This window comes from Zonotrichia leucophrys, chromosome 1, assembly GCF_028769735.1.
Source record: "Zonotrichia leucophrys gambelii isolate GWCS_2022_RI chromosome 1, RI_Zleu_2.0, whole genome shotgun sequence".
Taxonomy (NCBI): domain Eukaryota; kingdom Metazoa; phylum Chordata; class Aves; order Passeriformes; family Passerellidae; genus Zonotrichia; species Zonotrichia leucophrys.
The window spans coordinates 23868421-23886794 of NC_088169.1; the positions used below are offsets into that span (position 1 = coordinate 23868421).

At 39.0% G+C, this 18374-nt stretch overlaps 1 long non-coding RNA gene across 1 annotated transcript; it reads right to left on the reverse strand.

Moving 5' to 3' along the window:
* Positions 1-302: 302 nt before the first annotated feature.
* LOC135446698 (uncharacterized) lies at positions 303-5719 on the reverse strand. The gene is made up of 4 exons (XR_010439875.1): positions 5623-5719; positions 1886-1982; positions 827-937; positions 303-416 (listed from the first exon to the last, which is right to left on the reverse strand). It is a non-coding gene; the product is annotated as an uncharacterized LOC135446698 (long non-coding RNA).
* Positions 5720-18374: the final 12655 nt, after the last annotated feature.

The following is an 18374-nucleotide window of genomic DNA, read 5'->3' on the forward strand; positions in this document are numbered from 1 at the left end:
TCCTGGTACCGAGTCTAAACCTCTTCTGACACAGGTTTGAACCATTCCCATTAACTGAATCCAGGATGAGGTGGCTCAAGTTCTACTGGTATTATAAAGATTGGAAAAAAAAAAACCAAACGGACCAAACCCGCATTGAAGGTCTCTACATTTTCTCCATACGTATTTGTCATATGACCATCTTCAACAAGTATTGGTCCAATGTCTTCTCTAGATCCCCTCTTGATATTAACAAACTTAAAACCGCTTTTCTTGTTATTCCACCCAACACTGACCATGGCTCTGTAACTTCCTGTGAAGCCTGACCTGACTTCCAGAAATTATGGCAGAAGGACTGACATTAAATCAGAAGTTTCTCAATAGGTATGCGAATATGTAGAAGCAAAGGCAGTTAGTAGTAGGCAACCAATACTACACTGCAATGAAGGGAAAAATCAATGTTGTTTGAGAAATTTACTCTGGAGAGGTAAATCAAATGCGTATGTTCATATTAAGGTTCATCTGGTAAAAGAGATGTGATTTTTCTTCTGAGAAAATATTTAAAAATGCATCAATGCAATTACTTCTGTGTGGGAATAATTATAACTATCTGTTAATGGATATACTGATACAGTATTAAAATGCACATATAACAGTTAAAATCATCCTTTCCAATGATGAAAAGTATATGCAAAAGCACATAGTCATAGGAAAATAATAGATAGGAAGATAATTATCATTCATATGAACATGAAATGTCATTGTAATTGCATATTGCATGATGCTGAAAGATAATTAGTCCAGCAAGAAATTTTAATATGGATTAAATGTGCTGAAAGTACTTTACCTCAAAAGTAGAGAATGAAGACTAGATGCTTTTTGCTCAAATCCCATTAATCTTCTGAAGATAGGTGGATAGGTACCTCTATCTTTCAAAAGCTCCTCTAAGAAACTCAGCCTAAATGTGTTGGGGTTTTAAGCAAAGGCAAAAGAGAAACATAGCTATAATCTGACACCCTGAACAGAGAATAAATGATTAACATACACAAAGACAAACATACCTCTTCCAAAGAACTATTAGAAGATAAATTGAAGGAAAAAAATGTTTAATCTGAAAAACAAATGCTATTTCCAGATAGTGCTTGCTGATATGTATGAGATAAGGAAGACTTTTAATCCTTCACTCTACTAAAAATACAATTCTAGCAGGAAAAAAAATCCTGCTGTAGCAATAAATTTTTTAAAATATTGTAATAGGTTTTACCTACCTCTAACTTTTGGAACAATTTTGTGACTAAATACATTAGGGATACCCTTTTAGTTGTATTCATATGGCAGTTACTCTGATTGAAAACAGAATTAAATGATTCATTGCTCCCCATAGCAGACAGGTTGGAACTAGATGATCTTTAAGTCCCATCCAACTCAAGGCAACTCAAACTCTGTAATTCTACGATTTCTGTGATTTCTAACTGTATAAATGGACGAGTATCTTGTTTCATTGTAGCAGGACACTCTGCCTAAGCAGCCCAGACTCTATCTTGTTTACAAGTTTTCAATGATGTCCTGAGCAAGGAGGGTCTGCTGACCAGTGATAAGATGGCAAAAAATGATCGCCTGTTTTAGTGTTGAAGAATGGTAGGATCAGTTTGACCAAAGCATCAGACCCACCTACAGGATGTGCAAGGCAGATCTCCCTGGCGGAGGCTGGAACCAGAAGGGATGTGCAGTCCCTGATATGAAGTGAGAGTCGGAAATGTAGAGCAGAGGTAGCCATAGCTGATAATTTTTTCAGCATATTTTACTGTATAAGCCTCACAACACATAATCCTGAAGTGTATATGCCTGCCATTCAAACACTATACTATAAAACACCACAGTTTCATGATGAGGACTTCCAGCATACCTCTCAAATGAGTGTGAAAATAATTCCGTTGAGTGGGGACAGTCCTCAGGGTTACTTCTCGAGGTCAAGCAAAAGAGGTTTATCCACAGTTGTTAACCTAGGTGAGTAGTATCAATCGCTATTTATTAATTGTTTTGGTAGCTTTGATATAATTGCTTCAATATAATTTCTTTCATATATTTGCTGCAATATTGCTTGAAAAGTATTGCATTGTGCTAGCAGTTACAACTATCCATACTGTTTAGTAAATAATTCTTAAAAAGGTCTTTCATCTAAACATTGTCACTATGGTAATGAATTTAAATAAATAAATAATTGTATTCATATAATTATATTTGATTATCCTCTGGGACAAAGTTGTTAAAAGGTTCAATTGCACCAATATAATCTTTTAAACATAAACCACTAACTAAGTCTGGAACTAAGATTGGATCCAGCCACACATAGACTCCTCTCTGAGAAGTTTGGAAAGCAAGGGAGGTTTTTCTTCACCTTGTGACTTATCTGGAGGGTTTCTCTAATAAATTTCTCTGAAGCTCCCATTCTGTCCGTGACAGCACCTGCAGTCACAATATTAGTAACTGAAGGGCATCCCTATTCTAATATTGTTTTATACAAAGATTAAAAAATATATTTTATTACTGTTATTCTTATGGTCAGAATTTCTGCTGGTTTTGAAGTTAAAATTTATGATTTTCATAATATATTCTGGTTATTTTCATGGTTAAAGCCAAGGTATAAACTTTCTGTCCCTGCTTCTAAGCATTGCTGCATTTTTATGCACAAAAGTTTGATGAACATCCATCAACTGCAGCAAGAGAGAAATATATAAACAACAAACTATTTTAACTGCCACAGAAATCGAGTTTGAAGTGTTGGAGTAGGGAAATTCGGACTTTTTAGCTCAATTCATAGTTTCACTCTTCTGCTTTTTGAAGAACTGTGAATCTCAAGGAATGCAGAAGAATTGTCTTTGTACTCTTCTTGATCCACCGTGTGTGTCAGTATGGGCATTCTTTCCTTTTCTGTAGGAATAGATCAATGGACTGAAAAATGTGATTGCTGTAAGAATGTCTGCCACCATTGTTGGTGGTAAATGTAGTAATTTGGACAGTTGTACTTGTTGCAACTTGGACAGTAATTTGTTAACATGAATTTGAAGTCTTTGACTATGCTTATATCCTGAATAAAAATGCCTTTAGTTTATCAGAGGAATCATCACAAACAGAATTATTTTGATAGAGATTTTCCATATCTTTCTTGATTGTGGTAAAAAAACTCTTAGGAATTTTTTTTTTTAAATGGGGTGGTATTGCATTGAATTCTTATATTGTATATCAAAAATATGTTCATATTACTCACTTTGTAGAAACCTTAAAATGAAAAATTTGTTTATTTTTTAATTTATATTTTCCTTTGTAAAAAGCCTCATTTACTGACTGCATTAGATGCAGGCCTCTGTAGAGAGACAAAGTAATTACAAATAAACTTAGCGCAGCAACAAAGTCATATTTTCATCTGCTCTCTATCATTATCAGAGGTTATAAGGCATTACTGGTAGGTCAAGTAATTTTTGGCCTAGCTGTGTGCTGCAAAGAGCAACATAGAAACTCAGCAAGCAATTTTCAGCCAAGCTGAAAGATGTGTAACAAAATTTGGGAAGGGTGTATATTGTAGTTTTCATGAATCAAAGAGCCAGTTTTACAAGGTTCACAAGCAGAAGACTATGTGTCTCAGAAATGTAATTCCTCACAGAGTGCATTGATTCAGAGAACCAAAGGGCAAAAATGGAACTCCACTTTTCATTAAATCTGATCATCTGTATCCTATAAGCTGCTAGGCGTGCCATAGGTCTTCCTAGAAATAAGGCAGTGCTTAAAAATGTGTAAAGTCTGAACACTTAAAAAAGATAACACAGTTATCAATATCTTTTTAGCTTTGAATGAATAAGAATCCATCAATTGGAAGTAATTTCTTTTACTTTGTAAATTTTCCATATAAACTAAACACTGCAAACAGTAATGTCCATGCCATATCAGCAGAAAAACCCAAAGGATTAAATATCTTATCAGTCTGAAAAACTGACTATGCAATTAACTGTCATGTCAATTAAATGGCATTCCTACACAAAAAGTCAGTTTTGTTTTGGTTTATATATTTCCTGATGAAATCTCTCCATGCTATAGAAAGAAGAATTTTGTAACACAGGAGAGAAAGCTTTGGTGCTACTGTCAACTCAGATGAAAGAGAATAAGGGATTTCACCTTCAAAGGCAAGAGAGAAATGAATAGGGAGTGATATCAAGGATAAATGAGGAGCCAATGCAGTCATACAAACACTCATCCTAAGAGGCCTGACAGAAGCTATTAGGATTCACCCCACAGTTCTCATTTTCACATTAGCAAGGTGAGTGAGCAACAAAGACTATCAATGCAGCCTCTGGGCATGGGCTTCACCAGCAGCACATTGTGTGTTACAGATTATCATTGTGATGGCCCCGATGTGAATTACAGTAAAATATATCACAAAAAATAACTCAGGGGTTGTGCGCGTGTATGTGCATCTTGTCCCTTTATTATTCCCATATATTCCCAGTCTGCTGTCAGGGATATCCCACAACAATAAATAATTGTGGAATTAGATCATTTAATATTGCCTCTCCTAAATTTTATCTAACAATCCTACATCAATACTGCAAGAGAATGCATGCAGATAGGCATTTTTGTAGCTTTCAGCATTCAGACGTGCTAAACCAGCAGAGAACTTCACCCTTTGCTCTTAATAAATATTCTAGTTGGTTATCTTGACCTTCTTATGGGATGAGGGTCTTAAGTAGTAACTGTCTTACTTGGCAAGATAGGAATCCAGACAGATGAGGCAAAACTCCAAGGACTTAAGTTATCAAGATCTCAACCGCAATGACAACTCAAGTTTTGGGGTCTTTTTTGAGACATGAACGCAATTTATACACTAGTGAGAGATTCTCTTGAAGTGCTTAAGGCCCTTTCTCTTGAAGGGCCTTAAATTGCACCAGAGAAGGTTCAGATTAGATATTAGGAAAAAAGAAAATCACTAAAAGAGTGGAAATTATGCCTTAAGTTTTGGCTTTTATGTTTTTCAGATGCTGTGCTGCTTTGGTGTGTAGCTCTGAGCTTCATATAGGGGGTTGACAAGTTCTCTTCACAGGGTGGGTAGACAAAACAATCCTTTTCCTGCTCAAGGACAGTTTTGAAAGCTCCAGGCCCAGAGAGTGTGGACAGCAGTGAATTGAAGAGAGAAAATCAGGTAGGATGGAACTTCATACCCTGGAGCTGTGATTGGGCAGTTGGCTCTGGTCTGCCAGTAGACCAAAGCTTATGGAAGTGTGAGACCTTGTGACTAATTATCCATTTTGTGACCACTTTGGGCTCATCCTGGGTGTAGCCCTGGCTGAGCTCTTGTACCGCCCAAGGTGTATCCATTGAGGCCTTTTAATGAGCACCTACTTTATTATTTAGCTCTGTTCTAGATCAGCCTTCTGCATGCAAGCAATCAGGCACGCCTGGCACTGGAATAAGTCATCCAGGGAGGTGGTGGAGTCACCTCTGGAAGTGTTCAAGAGGTGTCTGGATGTGGCACCTGGGGATATGGTCATACCTGACAGCACTTTTAGGCTACAGTATCAGATGACAAACAGATCTTAATTTCTGCCCTCAGGAAAATGCAATGGGAATAGTTTGATTTTACTGAGCTTTTACCTTCATTGTTGCCCTCAATTCTTTACTGTTGTCAGCAGCCCTGTTTAATTAAATGTCTAAATGCAGTTCCACCCCATTTTTCAAACAGTGTCAGATATTTCCCCTGTGGGAAGAATGAGAAAGAAAAGGTAAACCACATGAGTTAAGAACAATTTAACAGTTAAAACTAAACAAACTACTAATAAATAATTGACTAATAATATAATAGATCATTATTATTGCAAATTATTATAATTGCTATTATTATTATTATTAATTAAAAGGAAAGAGGAATAAAACCCAGCAGAAAAAAGTGAGAGACAATAAAATTGCTCATCACCTGCTGACTGAAGTCCTGTCAGGATATGAACAATGAACGGTCCCTTCTGGCCAGCTTTCCCCAGTTCATATATAGGGCATGATGTTCTTCCTTAGCTTTCAGAAGACCACAGCTTGTTCCAAAAAAACCCAATTCTGAACACTAGAGCTGCAAGTGCACCCACAGTCTCTGTCTGTCCCTCCCCTGAGGGGTCTGGCTACACATGCTTGGGACAGCTCTCTGACAACTTATTTGAGTGTCATGGCATCATACAGTTTGCAAAGAGCTGGGGCAGAAAAGGCTGAGTGATAGGCAAGGTTTTGATGTGCTCTACCCATAACATCCTTGTCGTGAAGCTACAGAGATGTGTACTGGTTAGTGAAAAACAGATCATATGAAAAAGAAGAGGTTCACAGGAAAAAGTCCAGATGGACTTTTAACCCTGGGCCTTAAACTGCACCAGAGAGGCCTCAGATTAGATACTAGGAAAAAAGAAAATCACTAAAAGAGTGGAAATAATGCCTCAAGTTAGGAAATAAAGCCTCAAAAAAATGTTCCTCAAACACTGGAGGGATGATGCCATTTAAAGACAACATGAGTGTCAGGGTGATGGACCAAAATGTCCCCTCAGCAAGCTGAAGTAAAACAACAGAAAACACTCAGATGTACAATTGGACTTACAAAATTTTCATGAGGGTCAGAAAAAAGAAATTCAATGTTTAACACCTGAGGTATCAAGAACAGTGCTTCAGTATAAGCTAGGAACAGCATGGATAAAAATAAGCCCTGTAGATAAGGACCTGGGTTTCCCTTGGGACAGCATGTTATCACTTAGCAAAGCATGATAAGAGATAACTGCGCACCAGTACTAGGCTGCAAGGATGAAGCCAGAATACTGAGGAAAATTACTATCCTCCCTTCTCAGCATTCAGCACCCACATCTTTCATTGCTCATATGATCAAGATAAAATTGTTTTAATTATTCTTCTTCTCATAATAGGGAAGATAGTATTCCTGAGAGGTAAAGAATTTTTTACCATCTAGTTCTCTTCAAATAAGAGACCTGAGTGTTTGCAGAAGCACTATAAATATTCTGATAATTTCAGTCCAACAGTGTAAGAGGAAACTAAACTTTTAAATTTAATTTTGTAGCTATACAGCCCAGTAGCAGCAGTTAATTGGTTTGATTGACCAGGAAGTCTAATATTTGTCTGAACATTATTGAGCAACACACCAGAATCCTATAAACACTTTATGTACTGGCAAAACATGCCCAATTGCTTGCATGCAAAAAAAGCAGCTATTTTGAGAAATTTATCAGCAACAAAGTGTAAATGCAATTTAGAAGTGTACAAAATAGGATTTTACAGTTAAAACTTCCACAGGTAACTTCTTCAATTAAGAGGCAGATCTTAGTGGAGGATAATGAGCAGTTTTTTATTTGACTATTAATGAATATTTTTAATTTACAGTAATTTTACAGTAAAATTCAAGCAATTCAGCCGAGTTGGTGCCAAAATTGAGTACTTGAAGAGATTAATCATTAAATACAATTTCTTTTTATTTCTGGTTGTTGTGGTTGTTGTTGTTGGTAATTTTAACTTCTTTCCCTTCTACAGAAATATGTAAATAGCAGCAAAAAAAAAACCCTGAAAGTGTAAACAGATATAGCTAGAAGTTACATGATATTTCTTTCAATCTATTTATTCAGCATCATGCACTTAAAATAGCCAAGTTTTGATTGGCGGTCCCAAAACTAGTTCACACCCTAGTAGGCAGCAAATGCATGATGAATGAGCTTTAAGAACACTAAATAAACAGCTGTCAAAGTCAAAATAAACAGGAGAAATGACCTAAATCCAACAAGGAACTAGCAAAACTATGTATCTCTTTACCATCCTACTTCTATAATCAATTTGATAGATGAGAAATGTTCAAAAGTTATTGCAGTGGCAGCTTTGGAGGAAAATTTAGAACTAAGAATAACTTTATGACTACAAGTTGCAGAAATAAACTTAATGAGATGATCACTCAGGAAGGAACAGGGCAAGAAATCAAACAACAAGTTGTGTGGTTTTATGAGCCTTTAACTATGGAAAATTAACTTACATTTCTTAACACTGTAATGGCAACTGTATGAAGTAGCAAACACCCTTAATCAAAAAGATACATCATTGCACAGTTAATAAACATACAGGCATTATCTCTCATATTTTTTAAAAAACATTTAGATAATTATTCAAATACATTTGTTTCATGTCTTGTCACCATTCAGAAATGCATATGGCATTTCCTGGCTTCCAAAGAAATCAGTAGAAAATGCATTCTTTCACTCTGTGATTTTCCAATTACAATAATAGCTTTTAATAACATAAGCAAAAATTTGAAGATGAAAAATATCTTATGTACAGGATAAGTATCTAATAGGCATGACAGACAATGCTGTAAATGCTTGCAGGCTTAAAGTCTCAAACTCAAAATGCTCAATCTAATGTTTTTGTAGGAATGACTAATTCCTTCTGTTTAAAACAGAATGAATTAAGGAAGAACCCAAAAAGGAACAAAGAACAGTGTGCACTACACATACTTAGTCATAACTACAACACTGAATTCAATTAATCCTAAAAAGTTATCAGTACACTACTAAGTACAGCCATATCCACGTTGCTGTTATGAAGTGTTTGAGATGCTGTTCATTTACTCTTCCTGGTATCCTGATTCCACAGAATACATGCAGTGTCATGAATGAGCTCCTGCTAAAAACGTCAACGGCAAAAATCTTCAAGCACTTTGCGTGATCCAATAGGTGAGGGTGTCCTACTCAGATCAAGTCTGCCAGCACATACATGTGTTTGGAAGACAGCATGGTGGAATACCTAACTTTTCCATCTTTCACCCATGACTCAATTTTTCACAAGCTATTCAGCATATATTTAACCCGATAAGCTCAAAATCTTAAAAATAACAAAAAGGAACACAATTCAAGAGTAGAGACGAGAATTTATCATTAGACCCAGATCTCATGGCATAGGATTGTGTCCAGCTGGTTCTTCAATATCTTCAGTGAGGAAGACTCCACAACCTCTCTGAGAATCTGTCTCAGCACAGTACACACATAGTAAAGAAGTTCTTCTTCATACTCAGGTGGAGCTTCTTGTGATTCAGGCTCACTGCCCCATCCTATTGTGGAGAACAACCAAGCACAGCCTGACTTCATCTTCTTGGCACACTCCCTTCAGATACTGATAGAGACCAGGTCCCCTCTCAATCATCTCTTCTCCGCACTAGACAGGCCTGTTCACTCAGAGATAAGAGAGAAGATCCTATCCCTCAATCAACCTTGTTGCTCTCTGCTGGATCTGCTCCAGGAGCTCCATGTCTCTCTTGTACTAAGAAGTCCAGAAATGCACACAGCACTCCAGATGTGGCCTTACCAGGGCCAAGTAGAGGGGTGGGATCACCTCCTTGCTAGCAGTGTTCTTTCTAATGTCCCCCAGGTTCCCATTGGCCTTCTTAGTAACAAGGACACTGCTGGCTCATGAATACTTGTTGTCCACCAGGACTCTCAAGGTCCTTCTATGCAGAGTTACATTCCAGGAGGTTGCCACCAGGCTGTACTGGTGTACATGAGGTTAACTCTGCCCAGGTTCAGGACTCTGCATCTGCCTTTGATTAATTTTAGGCAGTTCTTTTTTGCTCATCTTCCAACCTGTTGAGATCCTTCTGAAGGGCTGCTCAGCACTCTGGAGTATCAGCCACTCGTCACAGCTTTGTGGTGCCACTGAACCTGTTGAGGAGGCATCTCGTCCTTCATCCAGGTCATTGATCACCAAGTTAAACAATGCTGGGCCCAGCTTTGAACCTTGGAGAACACCATTAGTGACCTCTAACTAGACCCTGTGTCAATGATTATGATTCCCTGGGATATTCCTCAATCCACCTCACTCTCCACTCCTCTAACCCCCACTTACTGAGTTATTCAAGGATGCTATGAGAGGCAGTGTCAAAAGTGATATAATAATAATATTTCAATGCTGAAATTTAATGGTGCATTTGAATTGTACACTCTGCTCTGGTACATGTCTCAGAAGGTTGGACAGAATTAGGAAGATTTAGAACAGATCCTTCTCTGGCATGTTTTTTCTTCTTAGCTGGTGTCATATCTTTTGAAAAATTGGTTCCGAGACATCAGATTTTACTCAGCTGAGAAAAGGGAACTTTGTGTCCAAAGCACAGTTTTGAACATAAAATATTAGAGACTGGACTTTGAAATAATCAAGTTCTCTTACCTTCAACTCATCTGTTTGTGGGTATATAGATCACATTATCCTAAGGGAGTGCTTGCTTGCTAGCCAAATTATTACTAGTTTTTCAAGATTATTTTCCCATCCAATAGAAAAATGTAGCAAAAAATGAATACTGAGTGGCGGTTTTCAGTGCAAAGAAAACATGAAGCAATGGTATTACTTGCCTAATACAATTTGAAAGTCTTATCAAAACAACAATTTTCTATCATATCTTATTAGTCTTGCACTATATTAAGATAGCTGGTATTTGTTAATATGATTTGATAGTCAGTAATGGGACGAGACTTTTCTTTTACCATAACAAACATCAGTGCAACCAATGGTGATATGACATGATGTAAAATTCCTAATAATAAATTTAACAGCCTTTTACCTAACTGAAGACATTTTTGGAACAACTAAACCTTTACTTTTCCAAGATCACATTTATATATTTCTCAAAGGCAAAAAGAAAAATTACTTGCAGGGAGAAACCTGTCTTCCCCCTTCTGATTACCTTTGAAACCAATTTGATAACATCAGTCTTCTTCTTTTTAAGGATTTTTTTTAGAGGAAAGATGTGAGTAAAAATATTGATCAAACTGACATTCGTGCAAAGGATTTTCTATTCTTGGCAATGCAAATACTATTTAGACATATGTACAAATAGGAACGTCTTAAAGATAACTCCTCCAGCACAGAGTGTATTTATTAGTGGTATTCTTCAGCCTCAAGTGGAGCCCAAATTTTTCACTGTACAATTCTATAATATTTGGGTTTGTTTGGCTGTTAAATTCTAGAAGAACAAACATTAGAAAAAAAGAAAACAAAAAAGCAAGCATCTACTCACAAAAAATAATTCTTTACAGAAGAATTTTTGCCCTAATTGTATAATTTCTTACCACTGTTTTCATGTTATTATTACCCAACTGCCAAAATTTAGAGTTATAATGCTATAGAATTCTCTAATGCATTCCAATTATTACACTTACATTATTAAAAAAGAGAGTGTTGCACAGCAATCTTGATTAAGCTTCTCCTTACCTTTGAGCTTTTGTTTTTGCAGCCTTATGAGAATTTCTCTAAATAAGGCTACTTTTGTGTGTGTATAATGTATAATTAATGATAAATTTTCTCTCAGTATAAGAACAGTTTATGAGGTGTATATATATATCAGCAATACTGCAGAAAAGTGAATACTTTACATTTTATTTTCATTTATTTTGATTCCAGAAATAATAATTTTGTCATTTAGTACTTGTAATAGCAATTTGTATAGGTTTTTCTTAGAGAACTGTGAGCTCATTTTACTGGCTAATCAGCACCTTGTTCACAGGATTTGAGCCTGCATTTTTACTTTCAGAACCTGTCATTAATTTTCTTAAATTAATACTAATTTAATGACTGTGATCACTTATTTGGTTCACAAGCACCATGAGCTGATTAGAGAATTCACAACGGCATTACTAATTTGACTATCACCTAAATTAAGTCAGTATCAAGCACCATCCACTTCCAAGCAGGCAGACAAGGATAGAAAGATATTTTAACTTCACCTACATAGGGGAAAAGGAAAATTGTATATAACAGAAAAAAGCTGATAGAAATATTACAATGAAACAGGTTAAATAAACCACAAAATGACTACCTGCATCTTGATATTGTTTGAATATTTGCATTATTTTTACTCTTTATTTTTACCTGTATGATTATGTACAACAGCATTTTCCTGAAGCAAACATACATGGAAAATATAACTAGAAATATGAATGAACTAAGCAATTTTCAAACAATTTCAGGGATCCTATTGATGCCTGACACCAAATACTTTGTATCTGAAGCCTCAGGTTTAGGAATGAGATTGTTCTAAACCATCCAGTATTGGATCTATCTATCTCAGGCTTACGCAGCGTAAGAGACTCACAAGGACTCAACACCACTGATACAGGCCTCATGATTATTTGCCCCAACAAAGACCACTCAGAAGAGAATTTATTGAACTGCAGCTGCTGAGGAGCAATTTGTTGGGCTATTCTCGCTGAAATAATGGTTAGAGTAGGAAACAAAGAGAGGAGAAATAAGACTACTTCTGGAAGGGAAAGCAGTATGAGGAAAGGCAAACTAAAGCAAAAAAGGAGAAAAGATCAGAGAAAGAGAAGAAAAGTTGTATCCACTTTAAAAACTTGAATAAACAGTGTGCTTTCAAGTTGCTTTTGGAGAAGAGCACCTAAAGTAACAGCTAGATATCTAGTGTCTCAGACACAAGGTGCTGTGTAATCCTAACCCATAAATCGTTTTCAAAATCCCACTAGGCACTCATCTTCATCTTTAGCTGCCTACAAATCTTTAACACAGCAGTTTCAGCCTCTTTTAATTGCTCCACTGAGCTTCCTACCTCACAACCATGGAAACTGAATAAATGTATGTAGGTTTTGAAGCAGTCTGATACCTTGGTAATGAGGTAAGAAGGAGCACAGCAATATCACAAATGGACAGCCTAAAGATAGCTTTATTAACAGCTCAAATGAAGGTTCCTGCTTTAGACCACTAGTGTCTTTAATCTCTCAGTGCTGTCAGAAATACCAAAGCCCTTTTGATCGTCTAGAGTATTCTTAAGTGTAGTTATTGCCTAATTATTACTGATGAAGAAAAGCTGAATTTGAAACAGAAGGTTCTGTGTGAAGGATGTAGTCCAAATGAATTAGGTCTTCGGGAGTTATATGATAAAATATTTATCTTATTTAGCTTCTAAACATTTCCTGAAGGGTTTAATTGTTCTCTACTCCTATATAAAACATACTAAAATATATTTTCCCTCCAAAAATACAGTTTTGTCATTAATTATATTGAAGAAAAAAAATCAAAATGGCTTTCAAAAGTCTCTGACCAATTTTAGTAATACTGAAAAATGCTGTAGAACAGGAACACAAAACCAGCAGGTCACAAAAAGGTTGAAAAGTATAATTTAGCTCAAATAAAATTTGAAGCATCTTAAAAGCCAGCCACAGCAACAGGAAATGTGGTAGGTGAAATGTGAAATCTGAGAGAAATTATACCATCTATTCTTCCTAGACATGAGCTCCCGCTCTTGATCCCCACCAGAATGTTGAACTTGTGGCAAATAGGGGTGTTTGGAGGAAAGAGCTAAAAGCAAAAGTATAGCAAGGAGGATGGTAGATTCACTCAAGTAACCTTGCAGCTGGGAATGCCAAGGTCTGGAAAACAACAGTCAGGAAACTCATATCATGCCTACTGCTGTTTATCCTCTGTTTTGGTAAGCAGAATTTCTGCGAAGAGATAATGTAAGTGTTTTGGGAGACTTGGAGGCACTCTGATGGAAAATCTTGAGCTGCCTGTTTTTGGGAGAGAGAAGATCAAAGCTCAGAGGTCATAAATAGCACCGGGATCTCAGCATGGTAGCAAACTCCATGTGCACAGGCCTGTGATAAATTGGTGCAAACATCAGGCCTGCTGCTTGCTAGCACTGAGTAAGCTGGGTGTGGTTTTGGAATCCTCTGCCTAGCAAGGTAATTAGCTAAGCTAATTTACTCTTTGCATTTCAGCTGTGGTTTTGTGGTTGCTCTGGCTGCCTGCTTGTGTCAATTCACACACCAAGGCATCCTTGGTTGTGGACAGAGTGTGTCTCTTTACCTGAACCTGAAAACCAAATGTGGTGCAGATTTGTCCCTCAGTCTTTCCCAAAGAAAACCAGAGCAGAGTGAGCATTTCCACAGAAGTGTTTTCATCGACGCTGAAATCTCCTGAAGAAAGGCTTAGTACTGAGCTGGTGGGAAGTCTGCTGCCGTCCCAAAAGTAAAACAAGTTTCTTTCCTGCAGTAGCTGGAGATATGGGAAGACACTGGATCCAAACAGCTCTATCCTACCTTCTGAGAGTCTTTTACAGACACTTATCTACAGAATAACCTTGGTGTGGGTCTAATAGGATGATGGGTACCTTGTGTCCTTCAAAATGACCTGGGGTGTTCAGTATTGCATTGCAAGAACTACTTACATTTTTATCTTTTGTTGATGTTACTGTCACTATTTCAATTATTTTTTTGTGTCTCTCCCTTCTACATACCTTTCTTTCACTCTGATTTTCAAAAGCCAACCTCCACTGAAAGACTAAGCAGAACGACTTGCCCTCAAAACTATGAAAAATTACCAGAAACCCTGGGAATCTCGACTTTGACTAATTCTGAAGGATCATTTCAAAAACAACAATAAAATGGAAAACTGGAATAATTATTAATGATCAAGAATTCTGTAAAGATCACGACACAGGAAGGACAACAACTCAACTAAAGGAAAAGCTCTACAAAATTGAACTCAGAACACTATAACAAGTCAAAACCTACTACTTCAAAATAGTAAGCAAAATAAGGGCTTTGCAAATGTAAAGATATCTAAAAGGATATAAAAAAGTATATCAAAGCATATTAAAAAAGTGAAGGATAGGGTTCCGCCAAGGTTAGGGTTCTGCCTAGGGTTAGGGTTTTTAAAACCACAAAGCCCAGGGCTCAGGGCATACTGCAGCTGCTAACGGCATGCCAAGGGGAACACAGAAATCACACAACGTGGCTTCCTCCACAGCTTTTATCCTTGAGCCAGACTTAAGCAAAGGCAGCTTTTACTGCTCTGACTAGGGTTAGGGTTTTTAAAACCACAAAGCCCAGGGCTCAGGGCATACTGCAGCTGCTAATGGCATGCCAAGAGGAACACAGAAATCACACAACATGGCTGCCTCCACAGCTTTTACCCTTGAACCACACATTACCAAAAGCAGCTTTTACTGCTCTGCTTAGGGTAAGGATTCTGCCAACGGTGAGGGTTAAAAAAACCAAAAGTTCTAGGGCTCCAAGCGTATTGCAGCTACAAAATGCATGCCAAGAGGAACACAGAACTGCCACACCATTGCTTCCACCATAGCTTTTACCCTTAAACCAAAATTAACCAAAGGCATATTTTCTTGCTCTGCCTATGGTTAGGGTTCAGCTCAGGGTTAGGGTTCTGCCTAGGGTTAGGGTGTTTAAAAACACAAAGCCCAGGGCTACAGGCATACTGCAGCTGCAAAAGGAATGCCAGTGGGTACACAGAACTGCCACATCATGGCTTCCTCAACATCATTCTCACTTAGATAAGACTTAGCCGTGGGCAGCTTTTAATGCTCTGCCAAGGATTAGATTTCCACCAAGGGTTAGGCTTCTGCCTTGGGTTACGTTTTTTAAAACAAAAAAGCCTAGAGCAAGTAGCATTATGCAGCTACAAAAGGCATGCCCAGGGGAACACAGAACTGCAAAAACATGGCCCTTCACAAAGGTTTTTTCCTTGAATCAGACTTAACTAAAGGCAGCATTTACTGCCCCACCATGAGTTACAGTTCCGCATAGGGGTAGAGTAAAGCCAAGGGTAATGTTTGAACCCAGGTTATTTTCACACACAAAGCCCAGGCCTACAATAATGCTGCAGCTACAAAAGCCATGCCAAAGGGAAGACAGAACTGCTACAACATGGCCTCAACCACAGCATTTACCCTTGAACCAGACTTAGCCGTTAGCAGCTTTTACATCTCAGCTTAGGGCTAGGATTCATCCTAGGGTTAGGGTATTTAAAACAACAAAGCAAAGGACTCCAGGCATCTGCAAAAGGCATGCAAAGGGGAACACAGAACTGCCAAACCATAGCTTCGAGAAGATGATTCTCACTTAAAACAGACTTAACCATGGGAAGGTTTAAGTGCTATGCCTAGGGTTAGGGTTTAGCCTAGGGTTAGAGTTTTTAAACCAGAAAGCCCTGAGCTCCAGGCACACTGCAGCTGCAAAAGGAATCCCAAGGGGAGAGCAACACTGCTGCAACATGGCTGCATCCTCAGCTTTTTCCTTGGGACCATCCCTAACCCAAGGCTGATTTACCTGCCCAGGGTTAGTGTTAGGGTTAGGCCTATGGTTAGTGTTTTAAACCACAAAGCCTAGGGCTCCAGGCAGATTGCAGGGGCAAAAGACATCCCAAGGGAAATACAGAACTGCCACAATATGGTCCTTCCACTTTTTTTTACCATTCAACCAGAATTAACAAAAGTAGCTCTTGTGTCTTGCCTACAGTTTGGGATCCATCTAGGGTTAGGGTTTTTAAAACGTGAGAGCCCAGGGCTCCAGACATACTGCAGCTGCAAAAGGCATGCCAAGGGCAACACAGAACTCCCACAACATGGCTTCCTCCACAGCTTTTACCCTTCAACCACACTTAAGCATAGGCATCTTTTACTGCTCTGCCTAGTGTTAGGGTTCAGCCTAGGGTATAATTTTAAGTACCCCTAATCCCAGAGACCCAGGTATTCTGCAGCTACAAAAAGTGTGCCAAGAGCAATGTGGAACTGTTGACATTATAGTGCAAGAGTTCTATTGTCATTACATTGCAAGTGTTCCTTTTTGCTAGAGTTTTGTACCTCCCTGATGTTTCTTGAAGGGAGTTCCTCTAGGCACTGACTCTTCTTTATCCTCTTGTAGCCAACTGACTACAGTTTCCCTCAACCAACCCATCTACTCTTTTGTTATGCTCTCCTTATTGGCTACAGCTGTGGCCTGTTGACATCAGGCCTGCCCCTAATCCTTAATAATTGGCTCAGCTGCAATTCTTTAGGGGGTAAGTTTACTTTCTATACTACCTTTATTTACTTATGTTCTATCCCCCGGTGGAAGTGCCACCACATGGCTCCCTCCCCAAACTTCTGCTTGGCACCAACCTTACCCCCAAGCACATTTTAATCCCTCACCTTGGGTTAGGGTTCTTCCTAAGGTTAGTGTATTGAAAACTGCAAAGCCCAGAGCTCCAGGCACACTCTAGGTGCCATTTGCATTCCAAAGATAACAGAACTGCCACATCATGGCTTCTTCCACAGTTTTTTCCTTTGAATCACCCTTATCCCAAGGCTGCTTTTATTGGTCTGCGTAGGAAAAATAATTTTTTTCATTGAAGTTTTTAAAAATATATTTCTAGATTACTTCATTACAGACATCTCTGTCATGAACACAAATAATTTTAAACGATAATTTTTGTGGACATAGATACTTGCACTAAAACACAGTGCTTCTTAGGTCCACCCTGTCGTGGTTTGACCAGGAAGGAGTGGGAATTCTGGGAAGCTGTGGTCAAACCAATGAAGGTTTTGGGTTTCATACTGACACCTGGTGTAGCCAGTGGGGTTTGGACACACCTCCGAGAATACACAGGGGTTAAAAGCAAGGCACTGCCCTGGCACTTCCTCTTTGGGACATTGTCGGGCGAAGAGGTCAGATCTCTTCCCCCGCCCAGCCCGCTGCTGCTGGGCGGGGGAGGGGCGGCCATGCGGTAGGCCAGGGGCCTGGACAGAGGTGGGGGTTGAGGGGCTTTCAAGGATGGAAGGGTGGCGGAGCCCCAAGAGACATCGAGACATCGGGCGGCCAGCTCCCCCCCCCCCCCCCCCCCCCCCCGGGAGGGAGAGCGGCCGGCCGCAGCAGCAGCACGTGTGGGAGTATCATCTCGTCCCAGGACAGACAGAGACTGAAAACTTTTAACCCTTTCTTGCATGATTGGGGGCCCTTTCAAAAATGCTAATCCTCCTCGAAGCTGAATAAGAAGGGAGATAAGAGATGAGATAAGATAAAGACCTGGCCCGAAGAATGTGGAGATGATTGGATGGGGAGAGATGATTTGGAGTGGCCTTTTGGCTGGACTTTTCTCGCGGCTATGGACTCAGTTGTTCCTGTGACACAGACTGCATTTAGGGGGAGGCAGTGCCTCAAAACCAGGAAGGTTCTTCGTGAGGACCCCCGGCCCCAGGGGGTTGGAAAAATATGGGGGGGACAGATGTCCCAAAAGCAGAGACTGTGCCTTTTTGGAGTGAGACAAGGCATCCTTGAAAGACAACCCTAAAAGCAGCTCTGGCCATGTCTCGGTGGTGAGAGCACTGAGCATGGAAGGAAGATGTCACAAGCGGCAAATGGACTTTCCGGGCGGTGCCGCAGTGACAGGGAAGCACACGAGGTTTTCAGTGTGTTTCCATGAGAAGCCTATGGAACGAGAAAGACTCCTTTCCTCTTCATGAACTGAAGTTTGAGTATACTAAAGTGTCGTGCCAGGGCTGGGCAGTTGGTGTTTTTTGGGAGAATGTATCGGATTGGGAAAGTCAG